This window comes from Ipomoea nil, unplaced genomic scaffold, assembly GCF_001879475.1.
Source record: "Ipomoea nil cultivar Tokyo-kokei standard unplaced genomic scaffold, Asagao_1.1 scaffold1612, whole genome shotgun sequence".
NCBI classification, from domain to species: domain Eukaryota; kingdom Viridiplantae; phylum Streptophyta; class Magnoliopsida; order Solanales; family Convolvulaceae; genus Ipomoea; species Ipomoea nil.
Window position 1 is genome coordinate 103,190 of NW_017618040.1, and position 14,670 is coordinate 117,859.

At 37.5% G+C, this 14,670-nt stretch overlaps 1 long non-coding RNA gene across 1 annotated transcript; it reads right to left on the reverse strand.

The window, feature by feature from the left end:
* Window positions 1-1,871: 1,871 nt before the first annotated feature.
* Window positions 1,872-14,450, reverse strand: LOC109191034. The gene is made up of 3 exons (XR_002055849.1): window positions 14,438-14,450; window positions 6,135-6,140; window positions 1,872-1,945 (listed from the first exon to the last, which is right to left on the reverse strand). It is a non-coding gene; the product is annotated as an uncharacterized LOC109191034 (long non-coding RNA).
* Between the last annotated feature and the right edge of the window lie 220 nt (window positions 14,451-14,670).

A 14,670-nucleotide genomic window follows, 5' to 3' on the forward strand; every position in this document is an offset into this window, starting at 1 on the left:
ATATATATATATATATATATATATATATACATTTTAACATATTCATAATATATGTTTAACAATTATGCCAACTCTAATTGGGATAGGGTTCGAACTTAAGACCTTTCTTATATAAATTAATGATTATGTTAAGAATAATAAATAGTTAACGGAATATTCCATTACTAAAGTTTATACTAACAGAATTTATGATTATTTAAGGGAAGAAAATAATATAATAGAGGGTAAATAAGGAAAATCATTAAACAAATACTAAAATCAAAATAATATGAACAATTCATTTTAAGAAACAACTATACCGACATGTTTTTTCCAGTTAAGGGCCTAACATTATTGGCTCTTATTAGAATTGTAGATTATATTATTATTATTATTATTATTATTATTATTATTATTATTATTATTATTATTATTATTGTTATTGTTATTGTTATTGTTGTTATTGTTATTGTTATTGTTATTGTTATTGTTATTGTTATTGTTATTGTTATTATTATTATTATTATTATTATTATTATTATTATTATTATTATTATTATTATTATTATTATTACGTGTTTAGACGGGAAGTTGCAAAAGTATGATTTTTGTTTATATTATTAGTAGTATAGATAGATTACGTAGTAGGGAAGTATATGTATTTCATTATTACGATTAGTAATTTTAATCTAGAATTGTATTACGAATATGAAAGTACGAAAGAATATATTGTATTAGGAATTATATTATCATATTTTAATGTATAATTATAGTACAAATAGGAATTGTATTACCATATTTTACAAATAGGAATTATATTGGGCGAAAAAGTTGAAGTAGAGGATTTTACTTTTATTAATAGTATAGAAGTATATATATATATATATATATATATATATATATATATATATATATATATATATATATATATATATATATATATATATATATATATATATATATTGGTGTACGATCAGTATTCGAATTAATATTATTGGCGTAAATAAAAATTAATTAATCATTATTTCCTTATAATATAAATTTACGTTATTACGCGAAAATTTACAAAGAATATTACCAATTAATAAATATTAGTTAATTTCCATATAATATTTTGTAATAACGTAACTTTATTAATTCTTTTACTAATAAATCAATTAATTAATATTAAGAAAAGTTTTAGCGGGAAAGTTGAAGAGGAAGATTTTATTTTAATTAATAGTATAGATTGGTGTAAAATCAGTATTCGAATTATTAGTATTGGTGTAAATAAAAATTAATAAATCATTATTTCGTTATAAATTTACGTTATTAGGCAGAATTTCTAAAAAATATTACTAATTAATAGATATTAGTTAATTTCTTTGTAACATTTTGTTACCAATTAAACATTATTAATTATATTTTACGAATAAATTAATTAATTGTGTTCTTGTTTTGTTTTGTTTTGCGTGCCAAAGTTGCTGCTGTTTACATAATTTGCACTTAAGTAGTAATCTATAATTTGCATTGCATTCGCATTAAATGTGGCCGATCGTCTAGAACTGCATCCAAATCTCCATCTGTGATGACGTCGTGAGCGCAGAGATAGTATGCTAATTATTGCAATGTTACAAGATTGCCACAGATGGATTCGCAAATGTAAAAATTACAAGTATATATAAAGAGAGAGTCTCTAGGATAGTGAATCATAATCTAACTCAAATACATAGTCCTAATAATTAATGTTAAGAAAACTTTGAGCGGGAAAGTTGAAGAGGAAAGTTTTACTTTTATTAATATTATATAAAAGTGTATAGATTAGAATAAGAATTTTAATGTAGAATTATAGTACGAATAGGAAAGTAGAAAACAATATATTCCATTAGATTATTATTATTGTTTTGGGCGGGAAGTACCCAATTTCTTCATTTATATAATAGAGAAAACAAATGCAACATATCTTACATAACTTAGATGTAAAAAACTAAAAACAAAAAAACAATTTCATACAAATTGAACATATTAAACCTTTAAACGTAAAAGGGTTTATACCAAAAAGAGATTTGATACAAGAAACTGGCAACAATATAATAAATTAAAAGTTAACTACCATTTACAAAATGTCAAACTTGAATCATCTAATTTAATTTAATCTTCTTGCGACTTGAAGAAAGCTCTCTTTGGATTAAGGGCATGTTGTGTTTTCTAGATCATATCGAGCTGAGAGCACATTTCACAATACTAATTAGAATGCATGAAAATTGCTTGCTTAAGAATTTATCAGCACAAAAACAAAATAATTATAACAATCCAAAATTTTAAAATCTCCGTCAAACAAAAAGAAAAACGTGAGAATATAAATTTTACCTGATTGAAAAGCCAAGCTCCAAATTGCTCTTCATCAATCTTCTGTTTCATTCTTGGTGATGGAGTGCTGAGTTTTGACCTATATTTATAGGTGATTTAGGAGTGTTTGAGTACAATATGGAGATTTAGGAGTGTTTGAGTACAATATGGAGTTGGGATATTGAGTTTGATTTTAACTGGGTTTATCAGTGTTGTATGGAATTAGGCTTTATAATATTAGAATAGGAATTTTAATATAGAATTATAGTACGAATAGGAAAGTATGAAACAATATATTCTATTATAAATTGTATTACACTATTTTACAATATTAGAATAAGAATTTTAACGTAGAATTAATGTACAAATAGGAAAGTAGAAAACAAGAAAGAATATATTCTATTAAGAATTGTATTAAACTATTTTAAAATATTATATTAGAATAAGAATTTTAATGTATAATTATAGTACGAATAGGAATGTAGAAAAATAATATATTAAAATTTGAGGATTTTGGGTGGGAAGTTAAAGTTTAGGATTTTGTTTTTATATATAGTATAGATTTATTACATAAAAAATTATTGCATAGTATTATAAAAGACTAAATAACAAAATTAAATAAAAAAAAGAAAAAATTCAAATAAAGGAAAAAACATTTGATTTGCATAAGCCAAAAAATTTCTGTTATTTAAAAAAAAACCATAAAATATAAAACAATTTTGAGTTGGCTGTCGAAGCAAAAAACACCCGCTCAGCAGGGGCATGTTACAACACACCATTTTTTTTTGGTATACCCAGGTTTCTACCGTCGAACACAATGACCAATCCCTTCGCTAAATTGTAGGCACATCTTTTGGGTGGGACAGCTAGCCTGAAGATTTAAGGCTGCTCCATTAGTGGGATCCTTAGGCGCCATAGCTACTTCCATGCAGTGAAGGGTGCATTAACCTGCAAGTTATTTTCGTCTAATAGCCGCTAGCCATTACTAACCGTATAGACTCCTCTTATATCACCTCGCCAGCATCACACGTCCGGTACTCGCTTGAGATCGGCAAGGCTCCAATTGTTATTTAAGAATGTAATTTTTTTAAAAAAATCTCTTCCGACTCCAGAAGAAGTTGCCTTCTTCCGTTGCCTTCAATTCATCTTTTCCGGAATTGTTACCTTCGTCCAGAATAGAAGAAGGCAACGATTCTTCCGTTTCGAAAAGAGGCCACGTTTGTCGTTGCCTTCTTCTAGTCCGGAAGAAGGTAACGGCAATGGTTGCCTTCTTCCACCGGAAGAGTGCAATGGCAAACATTGCCTCTTCTGTTCCAGAAGAAGACAACGACACATGTGGAGGCTTTTATTCATGCAGTAAAGTAATGAATGAAATGGCCTCCATGGCTCTCCGGTTGATAAATGGTTGATGCAGTAAAGTAAATCGTTGCATGTGGAGGCTTCAACCGGATGACTATACTTTTGCTGATAGCCCGTTTCTTTCGTTTCCACCGTCGTTTCTCGACTTGTTCTTTCCTGCTAAATGAAACGCAAGACCGGTCCAGGTCTCCACCTGCGCGAGAAATTTATGCATTATTAAAAAAAGATACTTTTCTATCTTGCCGATTGCCCCGCTTCTTCTGGTTCCAAATATCTTCCGCTACCTGTTCTTTCTTGCCAAATGAAACGCAAGCGATTGCGTGCTTGCAAGATATGGGTGTTGCCACCCATAACGTTAAAACGCAGCCAGCGGCGGAAGAACTCACCACCTCGCACATCACTGAACACAACTGGAGGCTATTGAACATCATCCACTGTCACCAAAAGCCACCTGCAACGTAACTTCGATCCCTACCCAGATTTTCTTCCATATTTCTCACACTTAAAAAACGTCAATCTGCAATAATAATAATAATAATAATAATAATAATAATAATAATAATAATAATAATAATAATAATAATAATAATACTCCGTAATAACCATAATAAGAAGAAGAATAAGAGGCGCTCTCATTCTCGGCGGAATCCACCGGGGAGAACCACAAATCACGGGAGAACTCGGACGGAAACAACGGATTCGAGCGGCGCACAAACTTGGCAACGGTGCTCTCGAAGTAATAAGGATCCATTAGCATGTCATTGTCGGTGAGAAACTCGGGCGGCACGTTTTCTGGCCATTGCAGATTAAATTTGAAATAGAGACGCATGTATGTATGTATGTATGTCTAGGGAGTGGGTGGTTTTGATTGTCTAAGTTCATTTTCCCAATTGATGAACCTACCAAGGGAAAATTGAAATTTGGCAGATACATAAATGTGAATTGGATGCCCGTGACAAGGAGTGCTGCCTTATTCCGGAAGAAGGCAGTGAACTGCTGGCTGCCTTCTTCCGATCTATGTACTCTGAGATTTAATAAATAGGCGGTGAACTGCTGCAGCTGCGGTCAATTGGAAGACTGTAACACCCCAGATTTTCAAGACATTTTAAGCTTATATAATAAAGGTAATATCTCATTACATCCCAAAGTATATCATAAGTGTACGGGGTGCTATGCCACACCTGGGCTAGAGAACCCAGGTGCACAGGCTGTCTAACTAATATCCATTGAAACACGAAGCATAATATGGCACGCAGGCCGAAAGGGAAACTACTCTACTTCTACGCTCCAGTTCTAGCGCGCTCCAGTGCTCTAGTCCTCTGTGCCTGAAAGCCAAATATATCTGTTCAGCGAGAGATGCTGGTAACCCACTCCAACGCGTTGAAATACAATACATATAGAGATATATATAGATATACGAAAACCATTTTGAGCAAGAAGATATATCCTACGAACTCTAGCTTTAAAACTGGGAATGACTCGACAGATAAGGCCAGACACAAGCAACAGTTATAACGAGCATATGCAATTCACAACAGATAAGGTAGATAAGGCAAGGCATAAACAATAGTCACAACCCAACATAAACAATCCCCAACATAAATCCCATAGTCACATCCCCCAAGGCACTCATGATCACCACTCATCCATATCACAACACATAGCACACTTTGTTGGCGCCACAGGACCAATCGCATGCCCATACATGAGGGTCAGCGCATATAGCTCTGACACGGCCCCGCAGCACCTTGCCCCGTATCGCAACACAGAGGGGTCGATCGCAACCGACCGATGAACCGCAGCTCATCATAGTGTTTGATCGCAACCAAACAGTGGACCGCAGCCCAAGAGAATGTCATCTGACCGCAGCCAGGAAAGAAGACGAACCGCAGCTCGTATAGAAACGTTTGATCGCAACCAAACGGTGGACCGCAGCCCAAGAGTATCAATCTGACCGCAGCTCAGGATAACCAATCCGATCGCAACCGGATTGGGGTAACACACACATAACACATAGCAAGCACATGCAACCCACATTACACATTAGGAAGGGGGAGAAAACGTATAACAAAACCTATGCGTGATCCATCACTTACTAAGAATAGTCCTAAGGGGTTCATACTTCTTCCACCTAGGTCAACGGGATACCAATTCAACTAGCATGCAATATAATAGACTCATAAACCTACGAACGGTACCCGAAATATCAAACTAGACATAGGCACGATAAACGGAGTCCGTTGGGACACCACGGGGAACGGGGAACATCAAACGGGGAAGCCGGGATCCCGGGTTGGGGGAATTTCCAGCGGGTAGCCGGTGGGTGGGGGCCACCCGCCGGTTGCCCGCCGGACTCACTGTTCCGGGCAGCGAGTCGCCGGCGGGCAACTGCCCGCCCGCCGGCCACCCGCTGCCAGGCGGTAATTCTCGGCACCGGGTAGGTGGCGGGTCCCCTACCCCCCACCTACCCCCCACTGACTCTTTTTCATCAATTGCGCCCCGGGAACCGTTGTGGAACCCGAAACCATGCTTAGACACTTTATAACGCAATTAACGACAACACGTAGACAATTAACGAATCGAATACAAGAAACGAACGGCACATAACCTATCATGCTTTTCTAGATATAATCAACACCCAAACATGCGATTTCCCCACCCGATAATCCAAGAATAAGATCATACGATACAACCTAGGGTTCTAATCACTTTTATATCAACAAGAATACGGTTCGTCTTCTAATTGCAAGATTTGGTAAGAATAACACATAAACATTAAGAGCATCACACAATTATCAAGAACGACACATAATCATCAAGAAATCTATATAATCATCAAGAATTCCATAATCATCACGAATCTCCCAATATTAAGATTATCAAGATTCCTCATGGAATCATCATATCAATCATTAATAATAATCATCACCAATCATTAATACACAATAATATGGGGAAACCCTAAGGGGGAATCATAACTATGAAAATAGGTTTTGTTGAGACATGGGTTACCTCTTAGCCTTAATTAATTCCTTGGCTATGAAGGATCTTTCTTTAAGCTTCCTTGCTTTCTTGATTTCTCCTAAGGGGATTCTTGGAGCTCTTTTGGGGTGGTGGGGCGTTATTTTTGTGGGAAGTTCTAGGTGTCTCCTAAGTCCCCTATTTATATATTTAGGAGTCCTAATTAGGAACTAATATTATAGGCTCGCTAATTCTATTCCTTTTGGAACTAAGGATTGGGTTTAGGGGTTGGGTTTATATATGAAGGCCCATGGACTATGGTGGACCTTTTTCCCTAATTAATCATTATGATTTATTCTTTCTCTTGGGCTATTGATTAATTAATTAAATGGTTTTAGGGGCCGTAACACGGGGTGTTACAAAGACTCTGATAAGATTAAACATATTAATTTGCAATTGTTAATATGTTAACCGATGGCCATGCATGCGGCTCTAACAAAATTATGAAAATCAATTTTCAAAAATAAAATAATTGAACAAAATTAAAATCCAAACTGATCATCCCATCTTTCCGGCGGCGAATTTATACAAACCGGCCTTTTTTGCAATCCTCTCGTTTCCGGATCTTCATGGGTCTTGTTATACCGGTTGACAATGAGCCAGCAAAAGCGGAAGCCGACGTCGACGACGGCAATTTACATGAGTTTTCTTGTAACAATGAACTTCCACGATCAGCCTATTTCAGCCAAAGCAAAAATGAAATCAGATAATTTGAAGTTTAGAAAAATCATTTTAAGTAATTCTATTCAATGTGTGGCTATTTTTTTTTATCTTTAGTGCAGATAACAAGAAAGAAAATAAGGAAGATTTCGTAAATAAGTTGGATTGGTTTCATGTGATCGTTTCAGGAAAACTTCTCATGAGGAACTAACAATCCAAAGAAAAATAAAGAAGAGAGAGGGGGTAAGCGATGGAGAATGTTCACCGGGAGGAAATTTCGTCGCTGCTTCGCTGAACAAATGCAAATCATCACTCTGGTCTGTTCACAATCCTTCCGGAATGTGCATATTCAAAATGCAGTAGATTTGCTTTCGCTCCGATCTATTCCTTCCTAACTATTGGGATTGAGCTTCCCTCCTATGTGGTAAATAGCTCATTTTGGACCAAGCCAATTTATATTCACTATAATATTTGTTATCTTCCTGGGAAAGTTTTGTCTAACAATTATTTAATTGTCATGGGAGAATGTGAAGTGGGTGGAAGTTGGAGCAAATGTTTTTGGGCTGAAGTTGAAGGGAAAGTTGATGGGATGAAGTTGAAACTAATTTCCCCTCCTATTTTCCCATGTCGGCAATAACATCTATAAAAGGGGATGGGCTCATTGTTTTCTAAAGTGAGAGAAACAACCATATTATTCTACACACTTCTTAGGCAGTAATTAAGAAAGAAGAAAAATAAATTTTGTCTTCTTCTTTCTTCATTTCGGCAGAAGCATCAAGAAAGAAAAGAAAATTCAATTTTCATCATCTTCTTTCTTCATGGCGTACGCATCAACAGCGGAAGGAGCACTATTAATTTATTCTTCATCTGTGGCGTTTCTTTGTCGTGGGTTTGCCGATCTCTTGGGTATTATCTTCATTAAATATTTTGAGGTCAACTTGTATTTATTCCAGGCATCTTTTGGGTAATCTCGTAATATTTGTATTCTGTTCACCTTGCTCATGGTGGTTGAATATTTTGAGTACGAGATATTATTCCTTTTAGCATGTGAATTAGAATATATGTATTTGGCATAGTGTTGGTGTATTTGATGATTTTGGATGTTTGGCTCGTGTGGTAGCCAGAAGCTTTGTACCCAAGATTTATTATAGTGGAATACTTTGTTGGTGGTGGTCCCGTGGTTTTTCCCTGATTTGGGGTTTTTTCACGTAAATCTTGTGTCCCTTGTATCTGTTATTTATTTTGGCTATTTTCCACCATCTCGTATTTGTGCTCTTGTCGGTCCTGTGATTTTATTTGGTCACAGGTAGTGGGATTTTTCCCAACAAAGTGGTATCAGAGCTCTGGTTGTTGATCGGGTATATTTGACATGGAGGTAAATACGATTAATATGGTGCGATTGAATGGTAGAAATTATCACATCTGGAAGACCAAGATGAAGGATCTCCTGTTTGTGAAGAAATTACATCTACCTGTGTTTGCAACTGCAAGGCCAGAAAATATGTCAGATGAGGAATGGGACTTTGAGCACCAACAAGTTTGTGGTTATATTCGACAATGGGTCGAAGACAATGTTCTGAATCACATTGTCAATGAGACACATGCCAGGACCCTATGTGATAAACTTGAGACCCTGTATGCTTCCAAGACAGGCAACAACAAGCTGTTCTTTCTAAAGCAGCTGATGAATCTAAGATACAGGGAATGTACATTGATTAATGATCATGTCAATGATTTTCAGGGTGTCCTTGATCAGTTGTCTAGCATGGGCATCAAATTTGATGATGAGGTACTTGGTCTCTGGTTGCTTAATACTCTACCTGATTCTTGGGAAACATTTCGGGTTTCTTTGACCAACTCTGCTCCCAACGGTGTTGTGACCATGGAGAATGTCAAGAGTGGTATCTTGAATGAAGAATCAAGAAGAAGATCTCAAGACACCTTCACTTCTCAGTCAGATATTTTGGTTACAGACGATAGGGGGAGAAGCAAGCAAAGGGGTCAGAAGGGTAGATATAAAAGCAGAAACAAGTCAAGGTCAAGGCACAAAGATAAAGAATGTTATCATTGTGGCAAAAATGGTCACATCAAGAAAAATTGCTTCAAGTTGAAAAGGGACCTGAAGCAAGACAAGAAAGATGATCACACAGAGAACCAGGTTGCAACGGTTAGAGCAGATTTACTTCTTGCTTGTGATGAGAACTCCATCAACGTTGCATGCCATGAGACAACTTGGATTGTGGATTCAGGCGCATCTTACCATGTTACACCACGGAAGGAATTCTGTTAGTGTTTTAATTGCTCAAAAAACCCCAACATATAATTGTCAATATTATTATGGCAAACTAAGATAGGGTTAGCTTGGGTCTGTTTGTTCTACAGAAGACTGATTGATCAGATTCAACAACAGAATGACTGACACTGAAGATCTGTTTTATGAAGATGTTTCGTCATTGCAGAACGCGGTTTTAAAAGTATGTTTTGGAAAGAAGATCAGCGTATCTACTTTGGAAAGGTATGGACCGGATCTTTAAAATTACATTCTTCTTATATCGTCCTACCATCTACAATCAGAGATATCTATGGAGAGTGTTCTTATATTGGAACTATAAGTACTCTTATTCGACCGAGAATTAGGGTTACGCTTTTGAGAAGAAAGAAACACTCAGACATATACTAAGAGATAACATCTGTGATTATCATGACTCTTCTCAAGACAATTTGTTCTTGTTGATTATGATGAAGAACTTGAGAAGAAATATCGTTGCTTAAACGAAAAGGACGCTAAGATCACACAGTTGTGGGAACAACGTCGGACTACGTCAGTGAAGTGGACTGCATCAGAGTTAGCTCTCCAAGTGAAGGGATTTCATTGGACTTCTGTATGCACGGCTCTCCACCTTCAACAATCCACTAAGTCAGTGTAGACTGGGTACTTACCTTGTGTGGGGCACTTGGGTGAGATTACTATTCTCTACCTTTGTACATTTGATGAACTGTTAGTGGGTTGGACGCCTATGTGATCGTCCCCCAGATGTAGATACACAGATGTTGTTCATTTCGCTGTCTTCCTTAGTTTTATCTTTCTGCAAGTTAATTAGTGTTTCAGCTATCTGACTGATATCATCGCTGAATCCGTCAGTCTAATCTGTCAGTCTTTTAATTAATATCATTAATTTGAGAGATTGCAAAATTACATGTGGTATCAGGGCTTTTAAGTCTACATAGTGACTTGATCCGTAAAGGAAGTTGTTTTTGCATTGCTCTCTTTGTTTTGGAAATATCTCTGGTTGTCGGTTGGCAGTCTGCCTGCTTGTGTGTTTTTGGCTGGTTGTTTTTATTCAGGATGGATGCAAGTATGAAACCACCAGAATTGGATGGTCACAACTATTCATTCTGGAAGGCTCGTATGGAGATCTATCTCCAGGCACAAGGTACCAGGGTTTATCGTACTGTTCTTTCTGGGTGGAGCCATCCAACTATTCAGAACCCTGATGGAACCACTACGGCAAAACCTATGGAGACGTGGACAGAAAATGAGATGGCGACCTCTGGCCTGAACAACAAAGCACTGAACTCTATTGTAGGATTGTTGCATGAATCTGTGTTTACCTTAGTCACTGGAGTAAAGGAAACAAAACGAGTATGGGAAATTCTTGAAACCAGGTATGAGGGTACAAGTGATGTGAAGCAATCAAAGCTTCAAATGGTTCTATCTGAGTTTGAAGCACTTAGAATGAACGAAGAGGAAACAATCTCAGTCTTTCACAGTCGTGTTCAGAATCTAATGAACAGAGCCTCAATACTCGGCGAACCATTCACTGATGAAAGAGTAGTCAAAAAGATCCTTCGATCTTTGCCAAAGCGATTCCGAATGAAAGTAACCGCAATTCAAGAACACACAAGCTGGGAAAAGAAGAGTGTGAGTGAGCTTATGGGAAGCTTACACACATATGAACTTGAAGTGCTGGCTGATGATGACCTTGCTGCCAACAGAAAAGGCAAATCAGTGGCTTTTGTTGCTGATGCTGATCGAGAATCAGACACTGATGACATAGATGATGAAGCCTTGACTCTTTTGACCAAGAACTTTAAGAAGATCTTGAAAGGATTTAATAGAAGGAGTAAAGGACAATCTAACAAGACTCAACATAAAGGCAATAATTCCTCATATCAGAAAACAGACACACCGTCTTTCACACAGAACAATCTGGCTCAAAATGGTCGACCAAGACAACCCCGAAGCAGTTCGACTGACACAGGCAGGTCCCTCAACCGGTCAGTACAGTGTCGAGAGTGTGAAGGATTTGGACACATACAGGCTGAATGTGCAACGTATCTCAAAAGGAAGAAAGCTATGTCTGTGGCTACTCTAAGTGATGATGAGGAAGAAGCATCTAATAGTCAGTCAGATGACAACATGGAAAACTTTGTGGCTTTTTTCTCAGCTACAGAAAACCAGTCTGAGGGAAAAGAATCTGATGAAGAGTCTTATATTTCGACAGATGACTTTGAAGAGAGGCATACCCAACTAGAGATGGAATTTGCTAAACTTGTTGCAAGCTGGGAGCAACTGGTGAAAGTTAATAAAAATCTGAATGAAGAGCTAAAACAACGAGATGATATTCTGAAGAAACTGAAAACAGAACTTGTTACAAAAGAAGATCTTATAACTCAGATAAGATCTCGAGAAGGAAAACTGATAAAAGAGTTGGAGGATCTGAAGAAAAACATAAAGATGATGGACACTACATCAACTCTAGACAAAATTCTGGACTCTGGACGAAATCCAAATGACAAAAAGGGTCTAGGTTATAACCGAAGAGAATCTTCGAAAAATATTCATGTGTTCGTCAAAGAAGGTACGTCAAATGACACATCAGCTCGCAGGTATGAAACAGGACAGTCATCCAGGTATGTCCAGATAAAGGAAAAAGGGAAGACACATGCAAAAACTGACTTTGGCAGAGTGGCGTCTCAATCTCAGTACTCAAAGTTCAAAGCTAAATTTGCTAAAATCAGACAATATATACCCATTTGTCACTACTGCAGATCAAAAGGTCACACTCGACCAAAGGAAGGAAAAATATCAGAACAAGACTATTACACCTTTCACAAGAGAAGTCTGGGTCAGGAAGTCAGAAGTAATATATTACCCCACTATAGGTCTGGCTGCATCTACAACTGAAGCAAGATGGTATTTCGACAGTGGGTGTTCCAGACATATGACAGGCAATGTCAAGTGTCTTATGGCTGTTCAATCGAGCAGTGGATCAGTTACATATGGAGACAGACAAAAAGGGAAAATAGTTGGCAAAGGTACTCTAAATGTTCAAGGCTTACCTCATCTAGAAGAAGTTTTGTTAGTCAGTGGTCTGAAGGCAAATCTTATTAGCATCAGTCAGTTGTGCGATCAAAACTGGAATGTGTGCTTCAATCGTAACTGTTGCAGAGTCAGGGATAAAGCAGATCAACTGGTAATGGAAGGAACACGATTTTCTGACAACTGTTATGTGCTGACTAATGAAAATACGTGTCACCTATCAAAATCAGATGAGTCAAAACTCTGGCATAGACGACTGTGTCACATAAACTACAGAGACATGGACAAAATGATCAAATTGGATGCTGTGAGAGGGATACCTAAGATCAAAATAGAACAAGAAGGGGTTTGTGGTGCATGTACCATAGGGAAACAAATAAGAACTCCTCACAAAGCAGTAAAAGTTATTACTACAGAGAGATGTCTAGAACTGGTTCATATACACCTTATGGGACCAACACAGACTGAAAGCATTGGTGGAAAGAAATACATATTTGTGTGTGTAGATGACTTCTCTCGGTTCAGCTGGGTATATTTCCTAAGAGAAAAATCTGAAGCCTTCAATGCCTTTAGAACCTTGTGCATAAGGTGTAACACCCCCTAAAAACAAGCTATATAAAAAGCCTTAACACATGCAGATAACATAACAAACAACTAGCACAGTGGAAGACTAAAAGATAACTGGATAAATATAAATCCAAGTCATGGGGTGTTATGCCACGTTCACCAACAAAGATGAACGCTACGGCAAATAATTGCATTGTTACACTATCCCAAAGTTCCACAAGTCTATACTAGATCGACACACAAGCCATAAAACCAACGGGGAAAGCTATGCTAACGGCACTAACAGCGCTCTCGCCTAGACATCACCTGAAAGAACACAAATAAACATGGGACGACGCCTGGTCAGCGAATAATGCTGGTAACCCACCAATACATATGAAATACCATACATAGATAGAAATAAGCTATAAAGCCATTTTCGAAACGGAATACATAAGTATATAAGTACAAAACCAAGAGCAATAGTCAACACAAGACTCAACACTCTCAACAACGACACTCGGGAACACATCCCAAGACCACAAGAACAACACAACTCACAAAAGAGTCAAGGCATGATCTATCATCACTCAATAGATCAAAACCCGACAAGCACAACGCAAAGGAATAAGACTCACACAACCGGCAACACATGCCAAGGCAACACATGCCTTTGTGACTACACACGTCACAAGAGAAGAACTCACCACAATGGCTACAATAGCCCTCGTGACATCACCCATCACGAGTTGATATGCCTGCCTTTTGCCCGGTTCCAACCTTATGGCTACCCCCAACCTTGTTTCTTCTTTCCAACCATTACCTCCAGCACCCCTGTACTTCTTAGTCCAACCTTTTCCCTCCTGGGACCGTCGTCCCCACCAACGACCACCAACGAGACCACCAATTTCATAGTACACAAGGTACGGTACACACACATGGCAACACATGCCACCCAAGAATCACGTGGACCCATCACTCAGGCCACAACTCCATAATCACGTCACGGCCACCACGAGGACCGCTGCAATACCTTGGTGACTAGTGTCCCATACCACTAATCGTGCAATCCAGGTAAAGTCACGCACACATCACACCTCAATCGGAATCAATCAACGGATTACAACGAAGGTATGAAACATACTCAGTCAAGGAATGGGTCACGGCCCAGCAACAACAACGATGAATAACACAAGTTATCATCAACCCATCGGAAGGTACAAACAACACACACGCTAGCATTTAGACACCGAACTAGCATGCTTATCAAACGGATAAACCAAAGGTAGTTCCGAGGAACACACAAGATACATCACGGTTCAACGAAACACAATGTTGAACACTTAACACGATTCAAGACACCAAAGTCCTACATGGATACCTACCACATAGTTCTAGACATACGAAACATCAAGAAGACACTCAAATAGTTCCACAAAAGAACACCGTGAAGT